The sequence below is a fragment of the Protopterus annectens genome, chromosome 9.part0 (assembly GCF_019279795.1).
Source record: "Protopterus annectens isolate FY-2018-M chromosome 9.part0, PAN1.0, whole genome shotgun sequence".
NCBI lineage: Eukaryota > Metazoa > Chordata > Ceratodontiformes > Protopteridae > Protopterus > Protopterus annectens.
Genome location: NC_056743.1, coordinates 1,577,673,296 through 1,577,688,143, shown reverse-complemented (window position 1 = coordinate 1,577,688,143; position 14,848 = coordinate 1,577,673,296).

Sequence of the window (14,848 nt, the reverse complement as noted above, 5' to 3'; positions counted from 1 at the left end):
ATTTGCTATATTAACTGTGACTCTAAACTCTTACAACGAAACATTTGTCTTGTGTGTATTTTGCCACATTTTTTTATTATTGTTTTTGTATTATTTTTTTTTTTATTATAATATCTGCATTGTTTACTTTGTTTTTTTTTCACTAAGAAATATTACTCAGTAATAATGTTTACATACAAATCTCTTTAGGATAAAATTAAAGAATGAAATAAAATGTTAAAATAAAGTTAGTCTGAGTTAATACTCTTGTGAGGAATATGAATGAATGCCACCTCCTACTGTACTAATACAGCTTAGTATCCTTTGTAGTGAGTCACCATATTAAATCTCAAACTATTTAGGAATTAATGCACCAGGAAAAACACACATTCCAGATGGTTGTCAATCTCTAAGCCTATACACACAGACACAGACAGACTGACATAACCACACAGACACAAAGACGAGCGTGCGCACACACACACACACACACACACACACACACACACACACACACACACACACACACACACACACACACACACACACACACACACACACACACACACACACACACACAGCCATAAAAAAGGAGGTTGCTAAAAAGGTAATCCACAAATAACTGAAACAATACAGGAAACTGAAGCCGTATTGTTAAACATTTGAAATATCAAGACCTGCTAGAGCAAGTCCCAAAACATGGAGACTGATTGACCAAAAAAACTGGACTTCCATATTTCATGTCTGAGATGGCTGTTTCTCAGAGTATTCCCTTTTCTCTGAGGTATACTGGAATTGGAGTTAGTATATATAATTTCAGAGGTTGTGGGGGTGAAGGAAGGCTTGCCTCCTGCAAAAAGTTTAAAGAAGAAAAGCGAAATTCAAAATTCACTCCTCAATTTTTTATCTTTTTTTTTGGAGTGCTGACACTCACCAATTGGAGTGCCAACATTTCAATAGGGATTAAAATTTAGCACAAGATATACTTTCAGATGAATGAGGCAGAAGATGTAATCTGTGTACTATGATATTTTGAATTTCATTATGACATGTATGTACACCTTGGTTTTACTTTCACTGGTGCATATTGAAGTGAGTATGTTTGGAAAATGAATCTGTTGAGATGTCACGTAGATCACTAGAGATTTTCTGTTCATGGTGAATTCCATTTGTAATGTGTAGGTGTAACTCATCTCAATTTCAAATGAAATTTATAAACCCAAGTTAGTCCTGAAAATTACAAATCAACTATACTAAAGATGTATAGAATAAAAAGTCACAACAAAGTCCATTGATATAGAGGTCAAGGATGATGTGAATTATGTTTTTATGATATGGGTGCTACATATAGTAATTTCAGCCTGATCCTTTGACTCCATTATTTAGTTTCTATGTTGGGTAGGAACATAGCCATCTGTTTGTTTTCTTGGGCACATGTATAAGAAAGTGCATATGGATTGTCAGTCTTGTACAGAAATGACAGCAGTATTCATTATCAAGTATCCAAGAATTATTTCTTTCCAAGTAATAACCTTTCTTTTAAATTATGCCTTTCTGGATACATATTTATGAAGGATTGAAGAGTTCCTGGTCTAATACCGCAAGTTTGATAGGCTTGCAGTGCAGACCATACAAGGCTGAATGTCACCAAATCTTTTAAATGAAATTTCACAACAAAAATTGACATTAAAGTATTATTTAGATTAAATTGATAAGGCTTCATAAATCTAGCCTTACAGACCCAATATTCTTATTGCTAATAAAAGGCCATTCAGTGTACATCTACAATAAATACTAAGTTATACATCCTTTCCTAAGTCAGTAGTCTATGCCAACTTATCTTATTTACTGATACAAAAGAGTGAACACGAAAGCTGCAAATCTAAGAAAAATTACTCCATCTATATAGTTGTACTAGAGTGCTATGTTATTATCCAAAAATGTGAAAAAACATATTTACCCATTGTTGTAGCATTCAAGCAAATTATTTTCCCTTATTTACAAGTACATGCTGAACACATATATAAACATATACAAAATGCAGAAACACATATATTAAGTTTGAAGACTTCCTTTTTCTGTTAAAAGACACAGCAATTAAAGAAACTGCAACAAAGCAGAGAAGAATCTACCCCAACAAACTAAAGAACAGTCCTTGGTTGAAGGTTATACACATTATAGACTCATTTTCTTCATCTAGTTAAATTGTGTTAATTCATTTCTAGAATAGTAATTTTGTCTTGAAGTATGATTTTTTTTATAATTTTGATCTCAGGATTTATTGAACATACTGTATATAGTTTCATTCTAGTTCCTTTTTTCCGTATTTTAAGTTTTATTTAGCTAAGTACTATTTTAATATCTCATTCTATTAAATCCTGTTACTACTCTTCAAAAATGTTTATAAAATAATTTAAGAAAAAAAGAAACACATATATTTCTCATTTTCTGTTGTTTACTATATACATTTTGAGTTTTATAGCTCAAATAATTTATAGAATTATCCAAAATGTGATAGTTTGTTGAATGTATTATTTTTTTCAAACTCTTGTAAAACTACAGAATTTGTTTTTCAGAACCAGCATATCATAAAGCTACACATGTAACTTTTTCCTCTATGTCCTTTGTTCTGTATCGCATAAAGTTTATAAGCCTGCAAACAAAAGTCACAGTGTAAGACTTTGCCTTACAGATGTGTTTCATGAAGTTTGGTAAAAAGAAAAAAAAATGTGTCCAAACTCTGTTGCAGTTTTTCATTTCACATTATTTCCTATGGGAAAAAACAGGCCTTGTGTGAAAACCTTTTTGTGATTGCAGTGGCTACTTGTTTTTGCTTTCTATGGCAGCTTGTCCTGTCCCATGGAGTTTCATACACTTTATGTTTTGGCTGTTAGCAAAGGGCAAAACAAATGGCTTACATATATATATATATATATATATATATATATATATATATATATATATATACACACATATACACATGTGTGCACATATACAAAAAATGAACATTAAAAAAATAAAACATAACAAGAACATGGCTAAACATGTTACTTTAATCATTTAATTGAAATTAGTAAATTAACATTTTAAAACTTCTATAAGATTCCATTTTAATTGTGCATTTATTAGTTACAGGTACCATTATTTAGTAAATATGCAAGTACATCAATTGTGGCGTTGAGAATTGAAGACGTTTACTCATTGAGAATGAAAGTACTATTAAATATCTGAACCAAGGTAATGTCAGTAATTAAGTGCACTTTCTGTAGCGAGTGGGTAATATGAAATGACAGTTAATATGAGGCTGCGCATACAAAAATGTAATAGCTATTAAAATCTAAGAAGTAAAACTAAAAGGGAGAATTCCTAAAATCCATTCAGCAGATATAAAGCAATTCTAGTGACAGATGGAAGAATGGAAGCTGTCAGTTACCTTGCATTAACAGCCAGAAAAAAATCCAAAGGACGGGTAAGCCATGCATTTCTTACTAAAATTCAATCTGTACGTATTTTTCCATAAGTCATTTTCAGCCACATGAGCACCTCTAAAATTTCTCAATTCTTTTATTTTAGCTTGGCTTATGCTGCTCTACCTTTGTGCTTCAGAGCATACAAGACAGGCAAGATATATGTTTTCAATAATTTCCTTATACAATGTTCTCAATGACTCACAATTACATCTATCCTCCTGTCTTATTAGCTAGACTATCCAAATGGATGAAGTCATTATCATAACAGAATTATTTAAGTGACTGAGAAAGCTTCCCCTCTGTCCATTAGTGACTAAGTGTGCTTGTAACTAATATACAGAATTCAGCATTCAGAAATGTCATCTGGTGATCAGAATGTAAAGTCACTGTATGCAGAACTCTCCCCCAAAGCCATTGCTGGTTATATCTGTATAAGTTAGTGATCTGCATCTGCAGTCCCTCTGAAAAAAAAAACAGGGCATACCATTGCAAAGCTTGAAGCCCATGTCCTCCTTTCCAAATGAGATAGGTTGCATTCAAATATTCAGAGGCCTGTTAGTTGAACCTCAACTGCTAAAACCATAGATTAGAATAAAACTCTTCATTCCTAAGGCCAGAAAGATAAGAAACGTGATGCCATGGTTCAGTTAAAAAAAGAAGTAGGCCGTGGTCTAGTCCAGCCAGCCATCCTTGCATACTGCATCTTGTTTGTTTTATAAATTTCTTAAAGTTTGCGAACTAACACATTCACAAATATATCAAGAAAGCCATCAATCACTTTTTCATTTATGAGCACTGTGTTACCTCTCACAATACATGAGTGTGTTTGTATATATATATATATATATATATATATATATATATATATATATATATATACATATATATATGGGTCTACTTTATAACACTGAAATTTCATATACTTGAATTTCATAACATCAAGACCATAACATTGAAAATTCAAAACACTTAAAACCCAAAACACTGAAAACTCACAACATTGAAAGTGTGCTTCATAACATTGAAAACTACATTGCACAAGTAAATAATACCACCTCTACCTACAACAGCACTTAACTAACAAAGATGCTTTCTACTACATTTCTGCATGGGGCAAGTCCCCATGCACTTCCAATGAGGGGGGCTCTGCCCCCACACCCCCCATAAATTAAATATACCAACTCCAAGATCACACTACAGTGGGAAAAAAACTTTTTCCCACTGTAGTGAGATCTTGGAGTTGGTATATTTAATTTACAAGGTGGGGCAGAGCCCCCCCACATGGTGGGTGCAGGGGGGCTTGCCCCCCCCTGCATAAAACTAGTAGAAAGTGGGTTTGTTACTTAGGTGTTGTTATAGGTGGAGAGGATGTTATTTACATATGCACTGTAGTTTTCAAAGTTATGAAGCACACTTTCAATGTTCTGAGTTTTCAATGTTTTGGGTTTTCAGTGTTTTGGGATTTAGATGTTTTGGTCTCAATGTCGTGAAATTCATCATTATGAAATTTCAATGTTATGAAGTAGACCCATATATATATATATATATATATATATATATATATATATATATATATTTATAAAATATATGTGTATTTGTGTGTGTCTGTGCGTGTTAGGTGTGGGTGTTTGTGCCTACACAAAGTGCCAAATATGAACAGAAGGAGTACAACTACAAATTTTTATTTTATGTTTTTACTATGTATGTAAGATTATCAACTGACCCATTTCACCCATAAACAAGACCGAGGCACAGATTAGAGCACATATACAACTAAGTGTAAAAATGCACATATATATGGGTTATGTACAGGTGGTTGACTGAAGTTTAAATCAAGCTGTGTTTTGTTGACACACTCTTGTTGACAAAGCAGAGGATAAATGAAGTTTGGCAACAAACTAAGTTATCCCAGGACATCTACATGGGGGGTTAGGTTAATATTAAGTGGAGTTAAGTGGGTTGGGGAGGTGAATGGGTTAAGTGGAGGCAGGGATGGTTGGAAGGAAATGAGATAATTATGGGGAGGGGCTTAAGGGGTTTAATCTAGTGTAGCTGGGTTAAGCAATCACATTTTGGCGTGAACTTGCTACATGTAGATTCATGTCCTGATTTTCTTGGTCAGGTAGGCCTTGGTTTGGTGGTGGAGATGAGGTGAGTACCTAGGGTATAGGCTATGGATAGGTGTGCAGGTTAAAGTGATGTCTTTTAAGTATAGTAACTTTTTTTTAAGACAATGGCATTAGTGGTGGATGCATTATTTGCTTTCACTCAGGAGATTTGGGTGTATGGTAGAAAGAACATGGGGTGGGCATGTTCCCTGGCCCATATACAGTGCACATCTGAAAGCTCCTTTCTGTGTTTTTATTGCAAGCCAGGCTACAGGCTTTCATGTTGGGCATGGGGTACTAATAGGATTGATGGTGGTTATAGTGGAAAGCACATGAGAATCTTGTTTCCCTTGGCCCTTTTACGGTACACGTCTGTTCAGTTCAGTGGTTGGGTGTGTTGGTAGCATAATGGCTGGAACAAAGGGCTGCAATGGTGCTTGGCCCTATAGTTGATTTATTTGTTAGGATTTCAGGGTGCTGGGGAAGGTTTATAAAAAAAAAAAAAAAAAAAAGGCTCCGAAGAAGTTTGGTGGGTTAGCTGGATGGTAGGAGCAGGACAGGTATATATCCCCTTAGTATGTAGAGTGCTCCTGCTTTTAGAGAGTAGCTGTGCATTTTTCACCTCGGCCCAAAGATTTTTCATGGGCTTGGAGATATGTTGTTGTTAGGTACACAGTGCGCATGCGTGCCAGATATTCCACAGCTTCTATCGCTATAAAATTTTAGCATCTACTGCAAATTAAAAAATGCAGACCTCCCCCTTTTTCAAAGAAAAAAAAATATACTAACTGGCAAGGCGTTTCCTTCTCAGGCCACAAGTAAGGTGATTTCCTGGGCAATGCAATGTCTGCAAGTAACGGCTGCATCTGCTTGGCTTCTCTTGTGTGGTATAGTGGTTGTGCTTGGATTCCCCTAGAGCAACTGCACCGTTACCGACAATGCAAATGGTAACTTCTTTTGTGGGCTGCACGTTTAACTGAATTTTGTACTTTTCAATTGTCTTCCTTATATTACTACTTAGCAGCGGAGTGGTGCAGCATTAAGTTGTCATTAAATTCCTCAAATATTTATTCACAAAACATGAGTTACACTAGTCTAAACTTTGTCCTTGCTACTTAAACTGCCCTGATCTCTCTGCATGGGTTGTAATTCCAAGGGCCTCTGCATACTTCCCAGCTTCTTGGAGCAAGAAATTTGGACAAAGGCATAAATAAAAGTGGGGCAGAGGTTCGAACGTAGGGACAACTTTTAAATATTTCTCTTACAAACTTAGTTGATAGAATAAAATATATTTTGGCATGGATTTTTCCTGAGGGGTATGAAGTCTGAAACTAAAGTGTTTGTCTTTGTTTTCTAGCTTTAGCCTTTGACAATTTGCAGCTAATCGATCAGAGAACCGCAATTTGTGAGGAACGGACCGGGGATCCGAGGCGTAAATCGGGACATTCGGTACAGTTGAGAGGTATGCTGATCCATTGTAGCACCACTGATCAGAGTGGAGGGATTTTACTTTCAGGTAATTGTATTAGATCGTAAATAATGTATCTCATTCTGCTTGTTTTGGTATATAGTACTGTTTTCCACGAGACTTTTAAGTACTTATTTTCCAGGGCTTAACCTTGCCTGAAAGTGTTCGATTTTGCTGTTTTCTAAATATGTTATATTATCAAGCAGTGTTTTTAAGAATATTTTTTTTTTCTTCTTCTCTAAAGCTAACAGACACAATAAACTTAATTCAACACAAGTAGCAGATGGAGTCTTTATATTTATGTACACTATGTCAATATATAAAATTAGTTTAATATGAATGCAGAGGTCTACTTTACTTTAAACTGTTAAATTTACTGAGCCTCAGATAACTGTAACCAGGGTTGGAATAGATATAAACAGTCCATACCATTAACACAGGCTTAGAAAGGGAGTAAACAGTAATGAAACAAGCGAAGGAATTGAAAGCAGCTAGTGTATGCAAAGTAATTAAATTATAGGTAGATATAGTAAAATCATCTAGGTTAGTATTTTAATATTACTAAGCACACACTAACAGCTATATACATGCTATTCCTAGAGGACTACAGGAAGAAGGTTGGGGTGAAGCAGTCTATGCAGTGGGCCACAGGCAACGGGTTGATATATTTCCCTATTAACAATGGTGACGGGTGGGGTCACAGGGCAGTTAAGGTATATTTGTCAAAAAAAAAAAAATATATATATATATATATATATATATATATATATATTGACTGGGTCTGTGTTTCTGCAGACTGTGCTGCAATAACCTTCTCTCCACAGAAGTGGAGCTGGGTGCTGGAGCTTAAGTTGGTGCTTTTATATATATATATATATATATATATATATATATATATATATTTATAGACACAAGGCTTTGTTCGGGTCACAATATAAGTTTGTAATCTGGGCACTTTGTCCAAGGTTGATAGGTGTTTTGTGGGTTTATCATACCAAAGTTAATTGTCAGTTTGGTTCCTCCATGATTCCTGGCTTTGTACAGATTTCTTGCTTAGGACAAATTCAAGGTATAAAAGGTACATGCAGTACAGCAATAAAATAAATACATTATGACATTTTCTCCCATTGAAGCATGAAATGTTTGCACTGGTTGATTCAGAATTATATGATTACCCTGGGAGTTCGGGCCATATGGTTTAATTGAATGCCTGCAGTTTTGAAGGTTGGTACTAGGAATGCAGTAAACATGACAAAAGCCTTGCAATTAGTATATTAAGTTTTATAGCTGGGTGCCACAGCATTCTGAGTAATATTATACTTTAGTTTCATCCAGGTAATGGTAATTGTGTTTAGGTAAGAATATTGTCAGAGTCACAGCTCATTCTCAGTGGTGGTTTCTCACAAATCACTGAAAATCTTTGAGAACTGAAGTTGAAGTAATGACTGACATTGACGTGATCCTTGGGGTGAATTTTCTATCTCCCATCCAATCATCAAGGTTCCTTGAAGGGGCCAAAGAGACTAGACATGCATGGGCCATTTATTCCAGTGTCTGGGAGTCTCTGGGTTAGGAAACTATCCCTCCAACATGGCTTGTTCATGTTGAGGAGAAGGTTTAGATCCTTGGAGCATGTGGCTCTGATACTTTTTAATATATTCCACAAGTAGTTAAATTTATTTGGGGTATTTGACAGGTTCTTAGGAAGTATTGCTTCAGTTATGGCTGCTTTGTCATAGTTTGGAGTGTTGGTGGTACATTCCTTCCTGGGTTGGTAGGATAGGTTTTCCTTGAAGATGTATCGGGATGTGTTATGTATTTTGGATGTTTTACATGTCTTCTTTCTTGCAGATGGGGTCTTGGAATGTTGGGGCTGTAGTTTGGAGTAGGTGGGTATGAGGTGGTGCCTTCTTGTTCCTATTTGAAGGTTTAACTTTTTTTTTTTTTTTGTAGTTGATGGTGTGCGAAGTTCCAGTGGTGAGATACAGTGAGTTTGCAAATCATGCTTTGGTGTCGAATAAGCGATGGGGTCATTGGATGGCTGAAGTGCAAAAGGCATCATGCGGTGGCATGAAAAGTTGAAAGGTGAGGTTTGGAAAGGATGGATGTTCTTGTTGCTGGAATGGGGCACAAGGAGGGCCTGAGTAATCACCTTAATAAGGCATGCTAGAGCTCTGTTTAATTAGTGGGAGCTGATTATTGTGTTGATATAAGGGGCAAGTAAGGAAGAGGCAGGTAGAGGGCCAAAGGGGGAAAAACTTTTGGGGATGGTTTAAAGGGATTGTGGGGATCCCACGGGATGAGTAGAGTTGCAACATTCATAGGAGCATAGGAACTTATTAGGCTACAGCTCTATGGCACTTGCAAGCCAGTGAAGTTCAATCCTGGCTTTCCTGGAACCTTGGGGTGGTTGTATTAGGACGCTGGAGTTTGTTCCTAATGCTTGGTATCTGCGGGGTGTTAGATTTGTCCCTTGAGTACGTAGTGTTAATGTTACATACCAGGTTAAGGTTTTACAGAATAGTACAAGGATAATTTCTCTTGGGGTTTGGGTGAATTTTGTAGATAGGATTTTAGGAAGTATGGTAGGTGGCTGTGTTGGGGTAGTTTTAGGAACTGGATGTGCGGTTAAGGGGGAGTTAGAAGATTTAACGGAAGCTTGGTTGCAGGACAAGGCAGTTATAGGACAGGTATTAATTACCTACTAGCGGTATAGGTAACATAAAGAAAGAGAGCTTTCAAGGGGAAAGGCCAGGGACAAACAGGGGTTAAGATGATTTGGTAATGAGTGAATTGGGGGTGTTTATGGCTGGGCATGCAGAATACTTCATTGTTAAGTATAGGCAAGTTTTCAGGAGCTAGGTCAAGGGATGCTGGTTTTCTGCCATCTAAGGGTAAGACATAAGGTTTTGGAGTTAGATTATTCCCTACGGTAATTGAGTTGTTGCACATTCAGAACTCGGTATTTGGTGGGCTAAGGTGATATGCTATAGCTGACAGGGTACTGGGTGTGCTACTTGATACTAGTTTTGACTGGGTGTCTTTTGAGTTCAAGGGGTTATAGTTTGTGTTTATAGGTTGTCAATCCGTTCAAGTTGAGCCATGATTTCAGCTTTGAAGGAAGCGGGGTTAAAAGGGTATGTTTTATCTTGGTGTGGATGTTCTGGTTACAGTGGGGTCATGGTAACTTTACTTTATTTAGTTTCATTAGGGTGTGTTTCAGTGAGGGTATGGCAAGGTGGGATTCTAAGGTGCTTTACAGATGATGGGTACACCAAATGATGTTTGGCTTGACCCTTCCCTGTACGGGAAGTAGATTGAACAATTTTGGGTAGAAAGGAGGGGGAACAGCCTGGTTAGGCTGGTTGGCAGAGAAGAGGGATAGGCTTGCCCTCTTCTGTTCCCCCTCTGATGTCTGGAGGTTCATTTTAAGGATCTGGGGAAAAGAAATGAGTAGTTGGAGGGAGTTTGCTGAATAGATAAGCAAGCTGAGGTAAGGATGGTGCTTATTTGGTGGAAAGTAATTCAATGGATGGTGTATGAAGTTTGTTGGGATGCTGCTTCATAAGTAAAGTAAGCAAGCAGAGGTATGGACCCTGCTTGTTGGGCAGGGTGAGTAGGTATGCTGCCCTAATTAACATTACAATGAATGGTGTATGAAGTGAGATGGGATGCTGCTTCATAAGTAAAGTAAGTGAGTAGAGGTATGGACGCTGCTTACTGGGGCAGGGTGAGTAGGTACGCTGCCCTGATTAACATTAAAAGGATGTTATGCTGTATTTAAAATCAATTATATGATGAATAGTTGTAATTAATAAAGTTGGTGATTAAAGCTATGTTATGGAAATTTAATAAAGATTGTCAAATGTCATTTGGTGTGATGTGTGTTATTGAAGGGGACCGGGACAACAATTGTGTGAGACTGCACAATTCTCAGGGTCACTGCATATGCCCTTTTCCCGAGTGCAATTATGGAGCTGGAATAAATAATTAACAGTCATATGAGGGGATGCATCCCCCAAATTGGGGTGCAAGGGGCTTGCCCTCCTTCAAAAACAATGTTTTAAAACTTGCATTGTCCAAAGAATAACCTCAGAGTCTGCACAGAACAAAATCAAAGTTTTTTTGTTGCTGTTAATGTGTAGACGTCAGCAATGTCAGTATTTCAGTGAAATCATGATTGCCACAACACCTATGCATACATTTATATGAATTAAAGGTATACAGCAACTGAACAGTGCTGTTTCAGACTAATGTCGGGTACATATAAGCAAGGTTCACATTGAAAATTACAGAACAACGCTGTAACCATTGATTTCTCAGGATTTTATACGTCTTACTCCTAGCAAAATGCCTTCTAGTGCAATCTTACCAATAATAACTGAAACTTGATAAACTGAATTTCTTTACATACAGGTAAACACAGACACACACACACACACACACACACACACACACACACAAGGAAGTATTGGTTTAAACAGGTAGATGGCATTTAGAAAACACCGGATGAAGATTTTCTATAATTTATTTATTTTTTTATATTAATTTCACGATTATGGAAAAATCAGTGATTTCATAGACATGAACTCAATATTCATGGTCTTCAAGCTGTCTCTTTTTCAGTCCATAAAGTCCACAGTATACTTCAAAAGACAAGCAGACTGATTTTTAATTGTTAACCCTTGAAACTCAAAAGAGTCACATCACTTGAAGAATATTTATTAGTTATTAATTTATTTATATTTGTTAACCAGGTAAAAACTCTGATCCAAGTGGACCTATTTCAGACTCAGCCTGTATGTAAAATGGAGTACAGTAAAAAAAAACATAGTACAATGCTAGCATTAGAATTTGCAAATAAAATAATAAATGCATGTATGCAAAGACAATTTACTGGTAGATATGCATTTGCATAATATAGTCATTGTAATGAGAGAACACATACATGGACTAGTAGATACTTACACTATACAAGCAATCATGAAGTATGTACCAGAGTAGGTTTCTGGAACAAATCATCAGCTTCATTTATTCGGTCAGCATGGCCTTATATGCCAAGCTCTCCCTCTGCAGTTGGCAAAGCATTTTAGATTTTCCCACTTCTTTTAGAATTCACATTTTTAAATTTAAGTATCCTGTTTGATAATTCACTTGGCAGAAAGTGTTCACCCATTTATGTTAAAAGAGTCTTTCACAGGAAGTAGCACAATTAAGCTCTGGTAAGGATATTTCTGTTTGAATTCACTTTCATTCCCAAATGTTATACATGTTTTGCTGAAAAAGAATGACACTGTTCCTTTACAGCTTTGTGTAGCTTTTACATGTTTCTACTGAGAAAAAAATTGAAATCATGTCTGATTATTGCAGCTTACTTTGCTTACCTGCATAATTTCATTCTGGGCCTCAGGGGGATTATCAGCCAATCACAGCACATTGCAGAATGCAAGGTAAAGGCGGTAATCCTGAATGGGGTGATAACCCATTGCTGGATGCACATACTCACTCACTCAGAGCACACACACTTTGAGAAATTTGTAAGAATGTCACCTGACTCATTGCATGTCTTTATAATAAGGGAAGAAATCTGACTCTCTACTGAAAACAAATGTGCAAATAAAGGATGTATGAACATCACAAAAAAGGCACCAGCGCTGAGAATTGATATATTATGAGACCTTACATGTGTATGATTGTGTTTGTGTTTATGTATGTGCACATGCATGTATGCACATGAACATGATAGCAGTCATAACTGAAGAGACTGGCATAATAGATATTGAGAGATCTCATACTGCAGACAAAACCACTCAGAAAGGTCCATTATTCCCATATAATGTCAACCCTGGAGGAAGGCATTATCCTTAGGGAATGGACTCTGTATTTCTGCATGTTAATATTGTGTTCTGTGTGTGTGTCTAACTGTGTCTGTGCATATTTTTTTTATTTTTTGCTTGTTTTCAGAAATTAATAGTCTTTTTTATATATTGTGCTTATATGTTGTTACGCCAATAAACACAACTTATTATAAAGAGTCATCATCATCTTTTGGCTTTTCCCGTTAGGGGTCACCACAGTGGATCATCTCTTTCCATTTCTTCCTATCCTCTGCATCTTGCTGTCACACCAACTGCCTGCATGTCAACTCTCACCACGTCCATAAACCTTATCTTAGGCCTTCCTCTTTTCCTCTTACCTGGCAGCTCCATCCTTAGCATCTTTTTCCCAATATACCCATCATCCCTCCTCAGCACATGTCCAAACCAACGCAATCTCGTCTCTCTTGCTTTGTCTCCAAACTGTCCAACATGAGCTGACCCTCTAATATACTGATTCCTAATCCTATCCATCCTAGTCACACCGAGTGCAAATCTTAACATCTTTAACTCTGCCACATCCAACTCTGACTCCTGCCTTTTTGTCAGTGCCACTGTCTCCAACCCATATAACATAGCTGGTCTCACTTTCCCTTTCACTCTTACTGGTACCCATCTGTCATAAATCACTCCTGACACTCTTCTCCACCCATTCCACCCTGCCTGTACTCTCTTCTTCACCTCTCTTCCACACTCACCATTACTCTGAACTGTTGATCCCAAGTACTTAAACTCGTCCAACTTTACCAACTCTACTCCCTGCATCCTCACCATTCCTCTACCCTCCCTCTCAATTACACACATGTATTCTGTCTTAGCCCTGCTGACCTTCATTCCTCTGCTCTCTAGAGCATATCTCCACCTCTCCAGAGTCTCCTCAACCTGATTCCTACTCTCACTACAGATCACAATGTCATCTGAAAACATCATAGTCCATGGGGCCTCCTGTCTGATCTCATCTGTCAACTTGTCCATCACCACTGCAAATAAGAAAGGACTCAGAGCTGATACTTGATGTAATCCCACCTCCACCTTAAATGGATCTGTCACTCCCACTGCAGTCCTCACCACTGTCACACTACCCTCGTACATATCCTGTACCACTCTTACATACTTCTCTGCCACTCCCGACTTCCTCATACAATACCACAACTCTGCTCTAGGCACCCTGTCATATGCTTTCTCCAAGTCTACAAAGACACAATGCAACTCCTTCTGACATTCTCTGTATTTCTCCAATAACAATCTCAGAGCAAACATTGCATCTGTAGTGCTCTTTCCTGGCATGAAAACATACTGCTGATCACTAATCATCACCTCCCTTCTTAACCTAGCTTCTACTATGCTTTCCCATAACTTCAAGCTGTATGTTTAGTTAATAAATGCATGGCAGTTGTCTGTAAGAAAAAACACTGCAAATAATGAAATATGCAAGTATGTATATTTTATGCTTAAAATAAGAACCATGTGCAACATTAAATACTGTATTGCTAAAACCTTTTGAACATAAGTTTAACATTACTGATGTACTGCCACCTAATAAATGTTTCTTCTCTTTTTTTTTTGTCTGGAAAAAGTGAAATCAATATGATTTTAATTATTTATGTTATAGTTTTATGTATGCATGTATGTGTGAATTTTCCATGGATTTTATTTGTTTGTTTGTTGTGAACACGAAAAATGAGTTACATGTGTAAGGCAAAAAGGTGCTTTATTTGTTCAGTTTACAATATTTTTTTTCACAGTTAAATTTATTGTAGCTCAGTGCTATACGCATTTGCTGCCCAACATGTCAGCAAAGAGGAATCTGAATCTGACCCATTAACTGAGTACTGACATGCAACTAAGCCCAGATGAGAACACGTGGATAGCAGTAGCACAGTGCTGTACATATATCTATAATGATTTCCAGGTAACAGAATCTTACAAAGTTTCACTAGCATAATC